Genomic DNA, 14,412 nt, shown 5'->3' on the forward strand with positions numbered 1-14,412 from the left:
AACTATATAAAATACAACTAGGAACAACATGGATTTCAAAAATACTTGTCAATGCAGATATTCAACAGCTGTCTAGAACATATCAATTGAGAGCAAAAACTACTTGAAGACCAAATATCTTATAGCAAAAATAAGATACCCCTCTTTTATGCACAATGAAGGAATGAAACTGAAAAGGCTGCAGAAGATTAGGCAACAATAAGTAAAATTTCCTCACAGCTGGGAGTGTCCTATCTGTATTGGACGCACCTAAAGAAACATGGCTCACTTTCACTATTCTTGTCTATAACGAGAGGGATACAATCAGCAACATGTATAATCATTGAATTTAACCACTAAATATATGGTCCTATTTCGCTAGCAATAACCACAAACCACAATCAGATCTCCTAGTGGTAATTATATGTTGTCTAATAAAATATTATAAAATTTCCTTTCTGTTTACTTTAATTTACATAAGAAAAAGAAACAACAACTCTTATTTACTTAGTGGGGGCAGTTTCTCTAAATTAATAAGCAACAAATATATTGTTTTGGAGCAACTCTGACAACGCAAGCTACTGATTTACTTGTGCATCTTCTGGCAACCCTTTCGCTAATCCTCTTTTTTGGTGAAGTGTTGGACAGCAAAGGCTAAGCCCAATATCATAAGCAGTAGGCGGTACTAAGAACTGCAAAATCTTTTATCAGAGGAGCAGGATAATTGGCAGTTAAAACCTGTAGATACTATTCCCTCTACAATCAAATATCGTTCTCATCATCATCGTCAGAAATGTCACACCTCCTCTGCCATAGAAGCTCAATAAGGTCATTCTTTAATTGTTCACGTGTTGCCTTGTTGTGAAATTGTTGCAGACGAGATAAGAATTGACCCAAAACAAGCTCTCGATTTTGCCCAAAGCCCTTAAATTGATTGAGACTAGTGTAGTCACGTGGGTCCCTAGCAAACCTCGTATTTGATTCACGTTGATCTTCTATGATCATATTATGCAAGATAATGCAAGTTTTAATGATCAAAGCTAGGTCTTCTTTACTCCATAAGCGCACTGGATTTCTGATGATTGCCCAACGACATTGAAGCACCCCAAAAGCTCGCTCAACATCCTTTCGAATAACCTCTTGCTTTCTTGCAAAATATTTTTGTTTATTCCCAACTGGTTGAGATATGCTTTGGATCAAGGTTGTATATTCAAGATATATACCGCCTGATAGGTAATATCCCATGTGGTATGCATGATCATTAAGCATAAAGTTGCAAGCAGGAGCTCTCCCATTGATAACATCATTGAAAAGTGGAGAACAGTTCAAGACATTAATGTCATTATGAGATCCAGGCATGCCAAAAAAGACGTGCCATATCCATAAATCTTTGGAAGCTACTGCCTCTAATATCAGAGTAGTTTCTTGCTTGTGACCGACGTGGAGTACCACGCCAAGCAGTTGGACAAGCACGCCATGTCCAATGCATACAGTCCAAATTGCCGAGCATTCCAGGAAATCCCCTCTCCTCCCCTTCTTTTAGTAGGCGTTGAATATCAGCTTCTGTTGGTGCTCTCATATATTCTTCTACATAAAGCTCAATTATAGTCGAGCAAAATCACTTAAGGCTCTCCAAGATAGTACTCTTTCCAATTTTGAATTGTTCATCTATATGATTTGCTAGACTTCCAAAAGCAAGCATTCGGATAGCGACTGTCACCTAATTAACACAAGAGTGAATTTTTTTGAAATACAAAGATAAAGAGAGATATATTAAACAAATCACTTGATTCAGTGCACCAGGGAGTTGAAAAGCATACAAAGAAACACAACTAACTAATTTAAGTCTTAATAATTTAGTTGCTTAAACTAATTGATAATACACGTACTCACCTTGATCTTCGATGTCAGGCCCGGTCGTCCTATAACATCATTTTTCTGAACAAAATATTGGTCTTGCTTTTCAACATCAGCAAGAATGCGAAGAAAAAGGTTTTTGCTCATTCGATAACAAATACGAAAATCAGCATCCAAGTATGTTTAATTCTCAACAAAGTAGTCCTGCTCCAATTGATAAGTAGTAGAAACCCTTGCACGACGTTTATAAATCCTCCCAACAGTAGACCCACCATGTTCACCCTTCTGGTTTTGCATCTCCATGAAGCATGCATTGGTTCTTACATGTTGCTGTAGGAGCGGCACTACTGAAACTGCAGCTTGGTTGAGAATATTTTGATATTCATCAAACTCATCATCCAAGGAAGAGTCGAAAGAAATGAGAGAGAGAGAGAGAAGAGGAACCATGGTAAAGTGCCATGGGAAGGTGTTTGGACTCAATCACTTGCTATGCAAAACACACGACATCAAATGCAAATAGATAAGAAAGAAATAAGTATAGAAATCATAATAGCACATAATAGTTCATAACCAACAAAAGCAAGATAACGAATTTTGAAAATAAACTTCAAAAACTTCAAAGGACATTCAGTTCTGCACATACACATAAATCACGACATTCCACAAAACAACATTCTTTAAGCCTAGTGATTCCAATTCATAGCTAGAGTTCATAGTATATTCTCATTGCAATAACTTTAAACACAAATACCCATAAACTAAATAAAAAAACAAAATCGTAAGCACCAACAATAATCTTGAATCAAAACAACATTAGCATTAACTTGATATGGAACTACTCAAATTAAAGGATGACCGTACCAACAACAACAGAAACAAGTTTCACATTCAATGTGATACAATATCTAAACTGTCCATATTGATTCAATATTCCACATTCTAGTACCCAAATCGAAGCCACTTCATCCCAAAGTGAACACAAATATAAATAAATATATGTGAAGAAGGGGAGAAGAAGAAGTGCTTACAGAAGTTTGAGTTGCTTTAGTGAAAGAGAGACCAATAATGGAACTTCCAGAAGAGAGCTCCCACCACAATCAAGTTGCTGGGTATTTTTTGCGAACGAGAATGAATTTCGCGTGTGTTTTGAAGGGTGTTTAGCTCTAGCATTGGAACACTGTCTTTTTTAGAGTTTTAGCTCCTTTAAATGACCTGATTAATCCAACATGGCTCTTTAAAAAATGATGTGGGCCTGGGTTTTAGGGGCCTGCATTGGTAATGCCCTTAAAGGGCCTAGAATAGGGATCACATCGCGCATGTGCGTGATAACTAGGAAGAGATAAAAGTTCCATCTTTTTTTCTTGGTGTCCATCGGTTAAAATATATATGCTGTGAGCCTGTGGCAATGCCCCTATGAGCATGACTCTTACTCCTCTAAAACTTCGCAAAAAATTAGGAATGGAGAATAAAATCTAAAAGAGTACCACATTCGCCTGCCCACTACATTTCAGGAACCATGAAAAATTGAACCACTAGTAGCAAACATACCGAACATAAAATTAACAATTACAGGGTTCCATAACCTTTTATTCCAATTCTTAGTATATAAGCAACTTGAGCATTCATGCCATTTATTTTTGTGTTGACATCTTTTACTAATTAAATAAATGGATGTATGGGATCATAGTCTGGCCGAAGGAGTAGAGAGGACACGATCAATGAGCTGCTTCCTTAGAATCTTTCCCACAGGAGATTTTGGAATCAAGCTGATGAAAGCAACTTGATGTATTTTCTTGTATGGCGCAACCTGAAAATAATGTAACAAAGCATCTATGGCACGTAAGTGATGATAGCATAGTTTTTGACTGTACATTTTGCATAGCCAATATTGTCTATGACAACAAATATAACCCATAAGGCTATAACATATGGACGTATGTAATAATTATATACATCCCCTAACCAGATTTACAATCACTACACCAAGGATTTTCTAACAATTGCAATTTCACGTCTGTAACACATATACATCCGTTAGTAAATTAATAACGGTTAGTATTCCGTTACAAAGTTACTTAACCGTTACTGAATTACCGGGATTACTTTGTGACGTTTATCGAGATATTAACTAAGGGATAGTCAACTATGACCGATGCTAAAATGAAATTGAGAAAGTGAGACCAATTAACAAAAAAAAAACACACAAAAGAAAAAGGGGAAAGTTTAAGCGGGATTATTTCACCTCGCGCTCATCAGGTCAAGTGGTCAACATACCCCATGAGTCAGAGTACGAAAAGAGTAAGCAAAAGGGGGAAACAAAAGCAGAAGTGTTGGCACTGCTGGTTCAGATAAGGTATTTCTTCTTCCTTTTCATCTCTATCTTTCTCAATTCTAATTCATTACTGATGATAATTTGTTTATTGGTCGATCTTCTAAGGTTTTTCAAGTTAGTTGCTTTGGTACCCAAAGGACAAACCTTTATTCATTATTCCAACGCAAAATCGCCCGATCTAGGGAAGAAAGCTTGCTTTAAAAGGTAACAAGTAATTTGGGTTTTCACTAAGCGTAAAAGTGTGTTATCTATTCATTTTCTTGAGTTATTTGTTGTGGTTGTTTAACTTAAATTTCGGTTATTTATTATAAGCTGAGACATTGTTAACCTCGAAATTTTGTTACTTTTTCACTTACTTGTTACTTATATTGATTAGTTTGTTTGATTACTTATTGAAAGATTGAAACTTAGTTAGTTTATACTATGATGCTGATGTTTTTACTGTAAAATTTAACAAACACACCCTTTCCATTCCATTCTATTCCATAGTGGACCACCCATTTTATTTCCTTTCCTTTCCATGAGTTAAATTTTAACTTATGGAAAGGAAAGGAAATAAAATGGGTGGTCCACTATGGAATGGAATGGAAAGGAAATAATTTTAAATGGTATGTGTTTGGTAAACTGGGGAAAGGAAAGTAAAAACTGGAGAAATGAATAATCATGTTTGTTTGCAAAAGCTATGGAAATGAATAATTGTATTGTTGGGTCATGGGTGTATTAGTAGTAAGTCCCTATCTATCTATTTCTTTTCCTTTCCTTTCCACAAAATTTTCAGGGGTTAGCTAAGGACACAAAACCTTTTCCATTTCCATGATTTTGTTTCCATATGGAAAAGCCCATTTTCTTTCCATAGGTAAACAAACGCCTTAAAAACTATGGAAAAGGTGGACCACTCTTATTTTCCTTTCCTTTCCATAATGTTTCCATCATAACAAACACACCCTTAATTTAATTTTGAGGTTAATTTCACTGAATTTAGCTCAGGGTCATGCCGTTGGCGATTTTAGAATTGAAAAATTAACAACAAAACACGAGTGACGAAGCTAGAATGCAATTTCGATATTGTGTTATCATTGTTTCCGTGTCTTAGTTTCCATATCTAGTCGTCAACTCATCATAGCTAATAAGTAACACGCAACAAGTAATTATAAAATTACTAACCCAGGCTTCACTTTTCACAACAAGTAATTACAAAATAAAAGTGAGCTTTATCCAATGTTTTTGATACATGATAAATTGATAATGTATGAATTTTTTTAATAGAGAATTGATAATTGTTATTGTGCTTTTCAATGTTTGATTTTCTGGTTTTAATGGTAGGATTAGTTTTCCATGAGGTGACTCGTGGTTTATTCTTCCATTCATGTTTATTAGATAATGAAGATGCTAGGTGTCCTTGGACTAAGGTCACCTGTTCAAATATTTTGGTAAGTTTGATATAATACCCCACTACACGTGGTTAGTTGATAAGTTTGTTTTGGGGTATGAGTAGAAAAAGTAATAATAACGAGGAAGAAGGGGGGTTAGAAGGAATCAGCCCCAACTTCATTCAAGTTGAAGTATCTTGCAACTTTTGATTTTCATGGTCAGGTAAGTATGAGGTGAATCTAAGCTTGGACACTTTAGACCCTATTTAAATTTAAACATGAGTGTTGTAGCCAATATAGTTTTGGAGGAAGGTTTAATTCACAGTAATATGATTCAATTAGTGTTTTCTTATGTGGCCAATATGGGAATAGCCAAATGGAATGAGATATGATTCACCTATAGTAGTTGTACTGTTAATTTATTGATTAAGAGCCTCTTTAGGAGAGCTATAAAAAAAACACTAAAATTTTGAAAAAAAAACCAAACCAAAAAAACACCAAGCAACTTTAGGAGCAACATCAAATTTTCAACATCAAACTACGCGGTTTTGGATAAACCGCGCCATATAGCCCATGCGGTTTTTCCAAAACAAATTTTAGCGCCATAGAAGCCCAACCGACAAAGCCCAAGCCAAGCGGTGTTCGAAAACCACGTGCTATTTCTATTTCTATATAATCAGGACCAAAGCCGTGCTGTTCAATCACTTTTAACTCTTCTCTCAATTATAAATCCTCTCCTTAGTTAAAAAAAAAAAAAAAACCTACCTAAACTCTTAAAATTTGATATGGATCCTTTTGAACCTTTCGACGGTTATGATTGGTAGTACACAGAAGACATTGACGATAAGGGAGAACAACCCGAGGAAGTAGAATATGGTAGGGGAAAAGACAGTGGGGGAGAAGAACCCGAGGATGTCGTGCCGACTGATAGACATCCCTATGTACTGGAGTATCAGATGAACGACTTCGATTGGCAATTTGCACCCGGTGAAACACTTGATATGGAAGTTGTTTCTTCTACACGTGATACAAAACACGGTCGAAAGTGCGATGGCTAATACTCAGGTAATTAATTAGTTTTGATTAAATATTTTGAATATTAATTAGTTGAGTTAGACCAATTAATTATTTATCTTATACGCATTGTTTTTTTTTCATAATATCAACATGTTATTGACTACCGAGTTAGATCGGTTTTACATGGTGTTATAGAGTGGTGGAAGGTTATTAAGAGTTTGGATGAGTTTGTACATATTAGAGATAGTATTTTGTATACACCTTTGGGTCTTTCGGTTGATGTGGATTATAAGAAGGCTGATTGGGCAGTGATCATAGCTTTAGTAGAAAGATGGTGGAGTATAACTCATACATTTTATTTCCCTTGTGCGGAGTTAGGGTTCACACCACTAGACTTCACTATGATTTCTGGGTTGAGTATCGGTATAGGCCAACCGATATCTTTTCATACAAATTATGAAAATATGGATAGTATGCTTATGAGTTTTCCTCGCTTGGATGCAGATGCTTATGATTCTTCTGGTATTAAGCTATCTCATATTAAGACTGCATATATGGAACCCCTCTTAGATCCTGATACACGAGCGGAGTTAGCTTTGACTGTTTTACCTGGTAGTGAGAGTGCTGATGTATATGTTAGGGTTTTTTTGATGTTTTTTATTGGGCATGTTCTATTTCCCAATGGTCATTCTACAGTACGATTGAGATATTATGATTATATATCTTATTTGCATGCTATGAGAGATTATGACCTTGGTAGCTCAGTATATGCCACATTGATAGCGGCGTTAGATAAAACTTCACAGACATTCAGAAGTAGAAGTCCTAAGATTGCAGGATTCACAGGACTTTTAGAGATTTGGTTTTATGAGTACTTTCGAACTATTTGTCCTAACATAGACATGATTGCTGATACTCGCCTTAGATTTAGTAGTTGGTCAGGGCCTCACTTGATATTAGATCATTGTCATCTATTGAGTGGAGACCTTGGCATTTGACTACTGCCTTTGACAATCCAGTTGTGCAGCATGCTTGTGTGTTGTCACATCACAGAGTTGTGTTTGCCACACGTCACTATATGGTTTGGTACTGTGGCGATAGATGTTGGAGGCAGATGACTGGACGTTATGGAGTTCCATGTGCTCCCATGCCAGATGTTAGTGATACGAAGTCGTGGGGTAGAATTCAAGTTCATGAAGTTCATGCTAGTGGTGGTCCTTGGCCAGATGCGTCTTCTTTTGTTGTTGAGCAGACTACTGATCAATATTATAGATAGTGGAACCGTGTCTTCATGGGTCCGTTGTTGCCCCCTGTTGGTCGGGCTAGCAACTTCGAGTTTGTGGGCCTGGAAGGGATGAGACGTGAGCTACGTATTTCTTATCCGCCACAGCCTGTTTACAACCCACAACCTCTGAATGCATATCATCCAGCTCTTGTGTCTGCCAGTAATCCTCAGATGTTTGCCGTGTGTGGACCTGATGGGGAGGCTACTTACATTTCCATTCCTGAGGTGCCTCGTGCTCATTGCCATGAGTTAGAGCCACAGATTGATCAGTATACCACAGTGAGTTTTGTTATTTTTTTTTTTATTCATTATATATATAATATGTACTCACAATGTATTTTCTTGGATTTTCAGGCTGAGATTCGGAAAAGATATGAGAACCAGATTTGTATGTTTGATGGGATGAGGACTGTCGTGTATCATTATAGCCAAGAAAGGGAGGAGACATATTCTCAAACATATCAGCAATCCCAGCGTGCGTATGACGAGACTCGAAAAGCGTATAAGGATATTCAGTAGGTGTACACGCAACAGCATCAGGGATATGAGGAACTTCAGGCTGAGGTAGTTAACCTTCGTGCAGATAGAGAAGATCTTGGTTCTCAGGTTAGGAACTTAGAGGAGCAGCTTAGGAATATCCAAATAGAGAGAGGAGAGGGATCGAGTGGTAAGGGGCGTAAGAAGAGAGCTAAATAAATTTGATGTAATATGATAGGTTTTGGATCATTTTGGATATTATATGATTATATCATAATCATAGATTATGGACTGCATAATCATAATCATAATCATAGGTTTATAATTTCTTTAATTTTTTCAATTTTGAATCACAATTCTTAATTTTTTCAATTGCACAATTATAAATTTCTCAACTTCTATGCACAATTCATAATTTTTCAAGTTCTAAGCACCACAGTTTTAATTTTCAGAAAAAACACACGCGGTGTTGGCAAAACCGCGCCCATAGAAGCCCAATCCCATGCGGTTTTGGCAAAATCGTGCCATAGAAGCCCATTTAGCAGCCCAAGCCCACGCGGTGTTGGAAAAACCGCGCGGTTTTGCCAAAACTGCGCGAGTGATTTGATACAGCATCAAACCTGGAACCAAATATTGGCCGATTTGGTGTTTGGTTTGGTGTTTTTTTGATGTTTTCATCAACATGTGACTCTCCTGAAGTTGAAAAAATACCAAATTGTTGAAAATTTGGTGTTTGATGTTAGGTTGATATTACTCGTAAAGATGCTCTAAGTTTTTGAGTCTATTACCATGAAACAAGCTAGCTAGTCATAAACAACATGCGTACAATTGATCTCTCACTTCTTCATTCAATCTTTAAACCTCTATATAACCTTAGCTTCCAGCTCTTACATATTTTTAATTCTAGTGTCCAACAACGCAACTCATTTGATGGAATTAGTATTAAAGAAGGTACTGGATATTTTGTGGTTCTTCAATCTAGGTTACTAACATGCTATGAGTTGATATTATAATTTGTCATATGCATTAATTAATATGGCCTGTTCCACATAGTTTCACAACACAACTACATGACTACATCTAGCTACTTGTGCATAATGGTTTGGTGTTGTTAGTTATAGTTAAGGTAGAACCAAAAGTATGGATCATTTGCACATAAATTAAATATGTCGACTCAAAATAATTTTGAGAATCTATACATGTACAACAGTCTGATTTTTGTACCATAGTTCTTGATTTTTGTGGGATTCTTCTCAAATATCTCATTGATAGCCAGAACTTGCCCATTACTCTTCTTAACCTTCTTAAGCTTCTTCAAAAAAATACCAAAACTTGGATTTGACACGAACTTCATTAGTAGCCCAAAGTTTCATTCGGAAAATCTTAGGGTGCTCATCTTTTTCAATTGGTAATGCTCTTCCTACCAATTGATACTGATGAAACTTGAAAATCCCCATGTTTTGCAGCTGAAGATAAAAGAGGGGGGTGGGGTAATAAAGTTGACATGCTTGTTTGAGGAAGGTTTGATTTGGGAATATATCACCTTGTGTTTAGTATCGTTTATTGGTGTTAGGGATTTTAATTTTGGTGTTGATTTTGTTGGTTCATATACCAGGTTTTATGGATGCACTTAGAGCATTACTAAAAAAAGACATATTATGATGCTTGTTTTTTATCTATCTCGACAGTTTTGTTGAAAACCGTCAATATAGGTGTCTTGGTGATTTTTATGATGGCTATTGCAACATTATGTTTTAGGATGGCTATTGCAACATATGTCGATAGGCATAGGCCAAGAAAATATGATGATTTTATGACGGCTATTGCAATATTATGTCGTGGTATAACACAGTGTCCAAAAAGTAACGAAAAATATGATGATTTTTTTTCTAGATATGGCTATTTGTAACATTTATTTCCATAACTGTTTGGCGTTATTAATATGTCAAATTCTTTTAGTAACGGTTATTTAGCGTTACTAAAATTAATTACTAACGGTTTTCTAAACTCAATCGCATTAAATATTTTCAAAAATAGTAACGGTTTCCTTCAATTTCTAAAATTAATGAAGATATTAGATGATTTTTAGGATGGCATTTATTTTTGCATTTCTAATTTTTGTATAAGTGTTATTAGTGAAAAGTTTAGAGAAAAACAATTTCATATTGAAAAAATTTAGCCCCCATTTTTTTTTTGAAAATTCATAAAAATACAATAAACAAAAACCTCACATACATCCAATCAAGTCGTGAATATTTGTCATATACATAAAGAACATGCACAAGATGCAAATAAACATTTTAGATTTGTCGGGGAACTCATCCTCTTTTTCTTTGACTATCTAGGCCTCGACACTCCATAAATCTTAAGTCCTGATAATAAGATAAATTAAAATACGTAAGACAGGCAAAATGAAAGAAACATCCATACCTGAATTCAGTGAATGCTAATTTCAAGTCTAATTCCAAATATTACCCAACTACCTCAAAAACTTTCCAGCCAAATGATTTTTTGCAAGACAAAACCTATATGACTACATTTTCCAAACAATAATTTAAGAATGGTACAAAATACCCAAGCTTCACACTTCATACAATTTCAAGTCCTAGGCTGCTATAGGCCACCTGTTGGGCCACTGCAGGCTACCCTAGGCCAGTTCTAAGCTCTGACAGGTCACTGCAGACCATATTTCTAGCTACTGCAAACCCATCCCTTGTTCTGCTCTCAAGTCCCTAAAACTTATGCATAATTGTTTATGTATAGACCAATATGCATGTTGACATACCACTAAGCCACGCACTTTGTTATTAACACATTTACATCAAGCCCTTAATGTGGCCAATGCTACTGAATTAGCTGCTTTATTTATTTATTTTCTATTAATTATTAAGAATTGTTTTCCCTTAGTTGCGGCATCAAAAACTAAGTCAAAAGTTTCTAATAAAAAATAGCAATTCTAGTGAGCTTTGTCCCCTTACATATAATCTAAGGAAAAACCAAAAAACTAATCAAGAGAAGACTTCTTCCATTCTTTTTCATATAAAATACTAGAGAGTTGCACTTTCTCACCTTCTTACCAGCACTGCACCTTCCGCACATTTCCAGCTTTGCATCACCGGTTTGCATGAGCACTACAAAGTAGAGGGAGAAACAACACCAAAGTTCATTAAAAGGAAACCAGATTAAGTCTAAAAGAGGTTTTAAGTCTAAAGAGATTTTCAATGCGTACTCTGTAGCTATAGGATCAAGTCCCAACACTCTCAGAATCAGAATGAATGCTTATATAATCTATATCTTGTCCCCTGTATGTCTGCTGCCACAGTTCCCTTATAATCTTGTTTATTTCCTCCATCTTCATTGAGTGAAAACGCATTAACTGCTGAGTACTTCAACTCTTAAAAATGCACTCCTGCACATAACACTCCCTCTTCTAACAAAATTGTAATCATTGGACAGTTAGCATCTCTGCCCTTACGACATTATTACACAAATAAATTTGCTAACAAAGGAACCAAGAAGAGGGTCCGCTTATTTCAAAGAAAACATTTAGACACAATCACACAAATTTACAACTTGTGTTGAAATCATACTACTCATATTCTTCCACCCTACATTAAAACTTTTAAAAAAAATAAAAAAAAAAAGGAGAGGCAAAACTGGAGAAGAGAGTGGAGAGAGGCAGGAGAAGAATAGAGTGGAGAGAGGCAGAATTGAAGAAGAGAGTGGAGAGAGGCAAGAGAAGTAAAAAAAAAGTAGGAGAGGAGAAGTGAAGTGAAGAACAGAAGAAGAGAGTAGAGAGTAGAGAGGTTGGTGAAGAAAAAAAAAAGAAGTATGAGAGGACTAGAGGAGAAGAAGTGAAGAAGAGAGTGGAGAGGCTGGAGAAGAAGAAGAAAAAAAGGAGTGTAAGAACGTACCTTGAGAGTGGAGAGAAGACCTGGAGCACTGGAGTGGAGGCGTGAGATAGTTGAAAGTGAGGAACGATCATCAGTAGAGTTCCCTTAGACATTACAACCCAATGAACTGCTCCCATTCCTATGGAGAATGAACCAATATATAGAGCTGCTGAGTTCAAAGAAAAGGTTTTCAGTGTACTATTAAGTTGAATTTTGACTTGTGGAAATGAACTTATCTAGACATAGTATAGTTCGATTACGGTGCTAGTCACGACAAGTGCGGGACTACTTCAAGTGATAACTCATGGCTCTGTTCCACATAATTATGATGCATTATATTAGGGATCTCAAAGGCAAAAAAAGTTAGAACATAAATAATTTTAGCACCAAAGACCTTCAAATAGAAGGAAAGAGCAGACTATCAAATAGCGGAGGACCACCCCGTTCTAGAAGTCTACAAGTGCAAATCATCGGGCCTTATATTCATCAAAGAGTGATACTTTAAAATTTCTGAGCTAGAGGCTATTACTACCACGCATTACCACAAGAACGAATCGTTTTCGGCTCTATCGACTAAACTTGCACCAATTGCAGTTACTACGACACATAAATCAAGATTAGACACACATCAACTTTGAAGATAAAGAATGGTATGGGTATGGGTATTACAATGAAGGGATCTACTTATAACAAAGTTTAGGAGGTATATATTTACCTCGTAGCAAAAATTCAGCTCAGATAGAAACATACTCCATTTATTCCTCCAAATTGTTGGCAAACCATCAATGTTCCAACTCGGATAGAGTGTTACTGCACCTTATATGCTTAAGTCCTATACAATATCCAACTCTTTCACATCCATCAAACAAAAAGTCAGGGTCACAAGGCCACAAACAACTCTTTCACAAAAAGTCATAATAGTAGAGTGTGATTGACCAGGAGAGCTTACATGCCTGCACACTTTTCGTACATATTACATCTAAATCCCCACAAATAACAATTTTACATACCTGACTAATTTATATATTAAAAGTGGATAATAAGATCCTAATCTCCACAAGTCATGCTCTAAGCAGCCCAAGAAAACAACAACAACATCACGATGTAAAACAGCCTGTATTTAAATAACCTCAACACTAGAACCAAAATTTTAATTTGCTAAGGGATGATATGAAGAACTCGCAAGCACTTGGACGCGTAGAATCACAAGCATGCATAACTCAATTGAATGGCTACTCCAATAAAATGCCCTAAGCGGGTTGCAAATTTTGCATAGCAGTGTCTTTAGTGGACACCAAAACAAGCAAATTTTCTGCCTTACCAAAAGATAGTGTTGTTTGACCTGAATGAGGTGTCTACATCCTGATGATTGACCACTTGATGCCACTAACATATATCCTGCAAACAGTGTGAACTGAATGCATTATGTAGGTATTGCACATTACATAAAGATCAATCCATCCAGTCTTTTAATTAGTTCATTCCCCTTGAGATGACACTTGTGTTCACTTTCAAATATATAACTCAATCAAGTAATTTATGACAACGAATAAGTAAATATATTGACGCAATATCGACATCCATCATGATTATAAAGGATGAAACAATAATTTTCACTGTGATTAAAACCTAACCTCGACTCTAAAAAGCTAGTAATCTCCGGTTTTGAATTCTTACCTTGTTTTAGGTTATTTAAGGTTGACTATTATCTGCAGGGTAGCTTCCAAGAACTCTCAAGAATGTAGCAAATTCCTGTCAAAGAACTAGCATTTTAATAGCTTTTACTTGTATCACTCACCTGAACAAAGGACGAATTGGAAGAAACCATACCTCTAAATGCCTAAGTGCATTTTGAGAATTGGGATCAGCCATTGAGGCTTCAAAGTCCACGTAAAAGAGATAGTCGAAGTACCTGGATAGTCAGAATAAAGACTTTGAATCAGAGTAGTGTCTCGTGCAAAGCATTGTTCTAATAGGGATTCTACACACAATTGGGAGTACAATGTTCTGTAGAACTTAAAATAGTGCAAAATTTAGAGTCTTTGTAGTAATCACTTTGGAGATCCATTATCGTTGTCATCAGATGCTCGCGATAGGTTGCTTACGCCGAGGGCGGCTTTCAATCTGGGTCAAAAGAGGCAAAATCCATGAAAATCGGTATCATCTCTCATGCATGAAACTAAGATGAAAACTCCAAAAAAG

General features: G+C 36.1%; 1 long non-coding RNA gene across 1 annotated transcript; it reads right to left on the reverse strand.

The window, feature by feature from the left end:
• Positions 1-13,027: 13,027 nt before the first annotated feature.
• Positions 13,028-14,163, reverse strand: LOC147476405 (uncharacterized). Its single transcript, XR_015209516.1, has 3 exons — positions 14,041-14,163; positions 13,888-13,962; positions 13,028-13,608 (listed from the first exon to the last, which is right to left on the reverse strand). It is a non-coding gene; the product is annotated as an uncharacterized LOC147476405 (long non-coding RNA).
• Between the last annotated feature and the right edge of the window lie 249 nt (positions 14,164-14,412).

Source organism: Coptis chinensis, chromosome 9, assembly GCF_015680905.1.
Source record: "Coptis chinensis isolate HL-2020 chromosome 9, ASM1568090v1, whole genome shotgun sequence".
In the NCBI taxonomy this organism is placed as follows: domain Eukaryota; kingdom Viridiplantae; phylum Streptophyta; class Magnoliopsida; order Ranunculales; family Ranunculaceae; genus Coptis; species Coptis chinensis.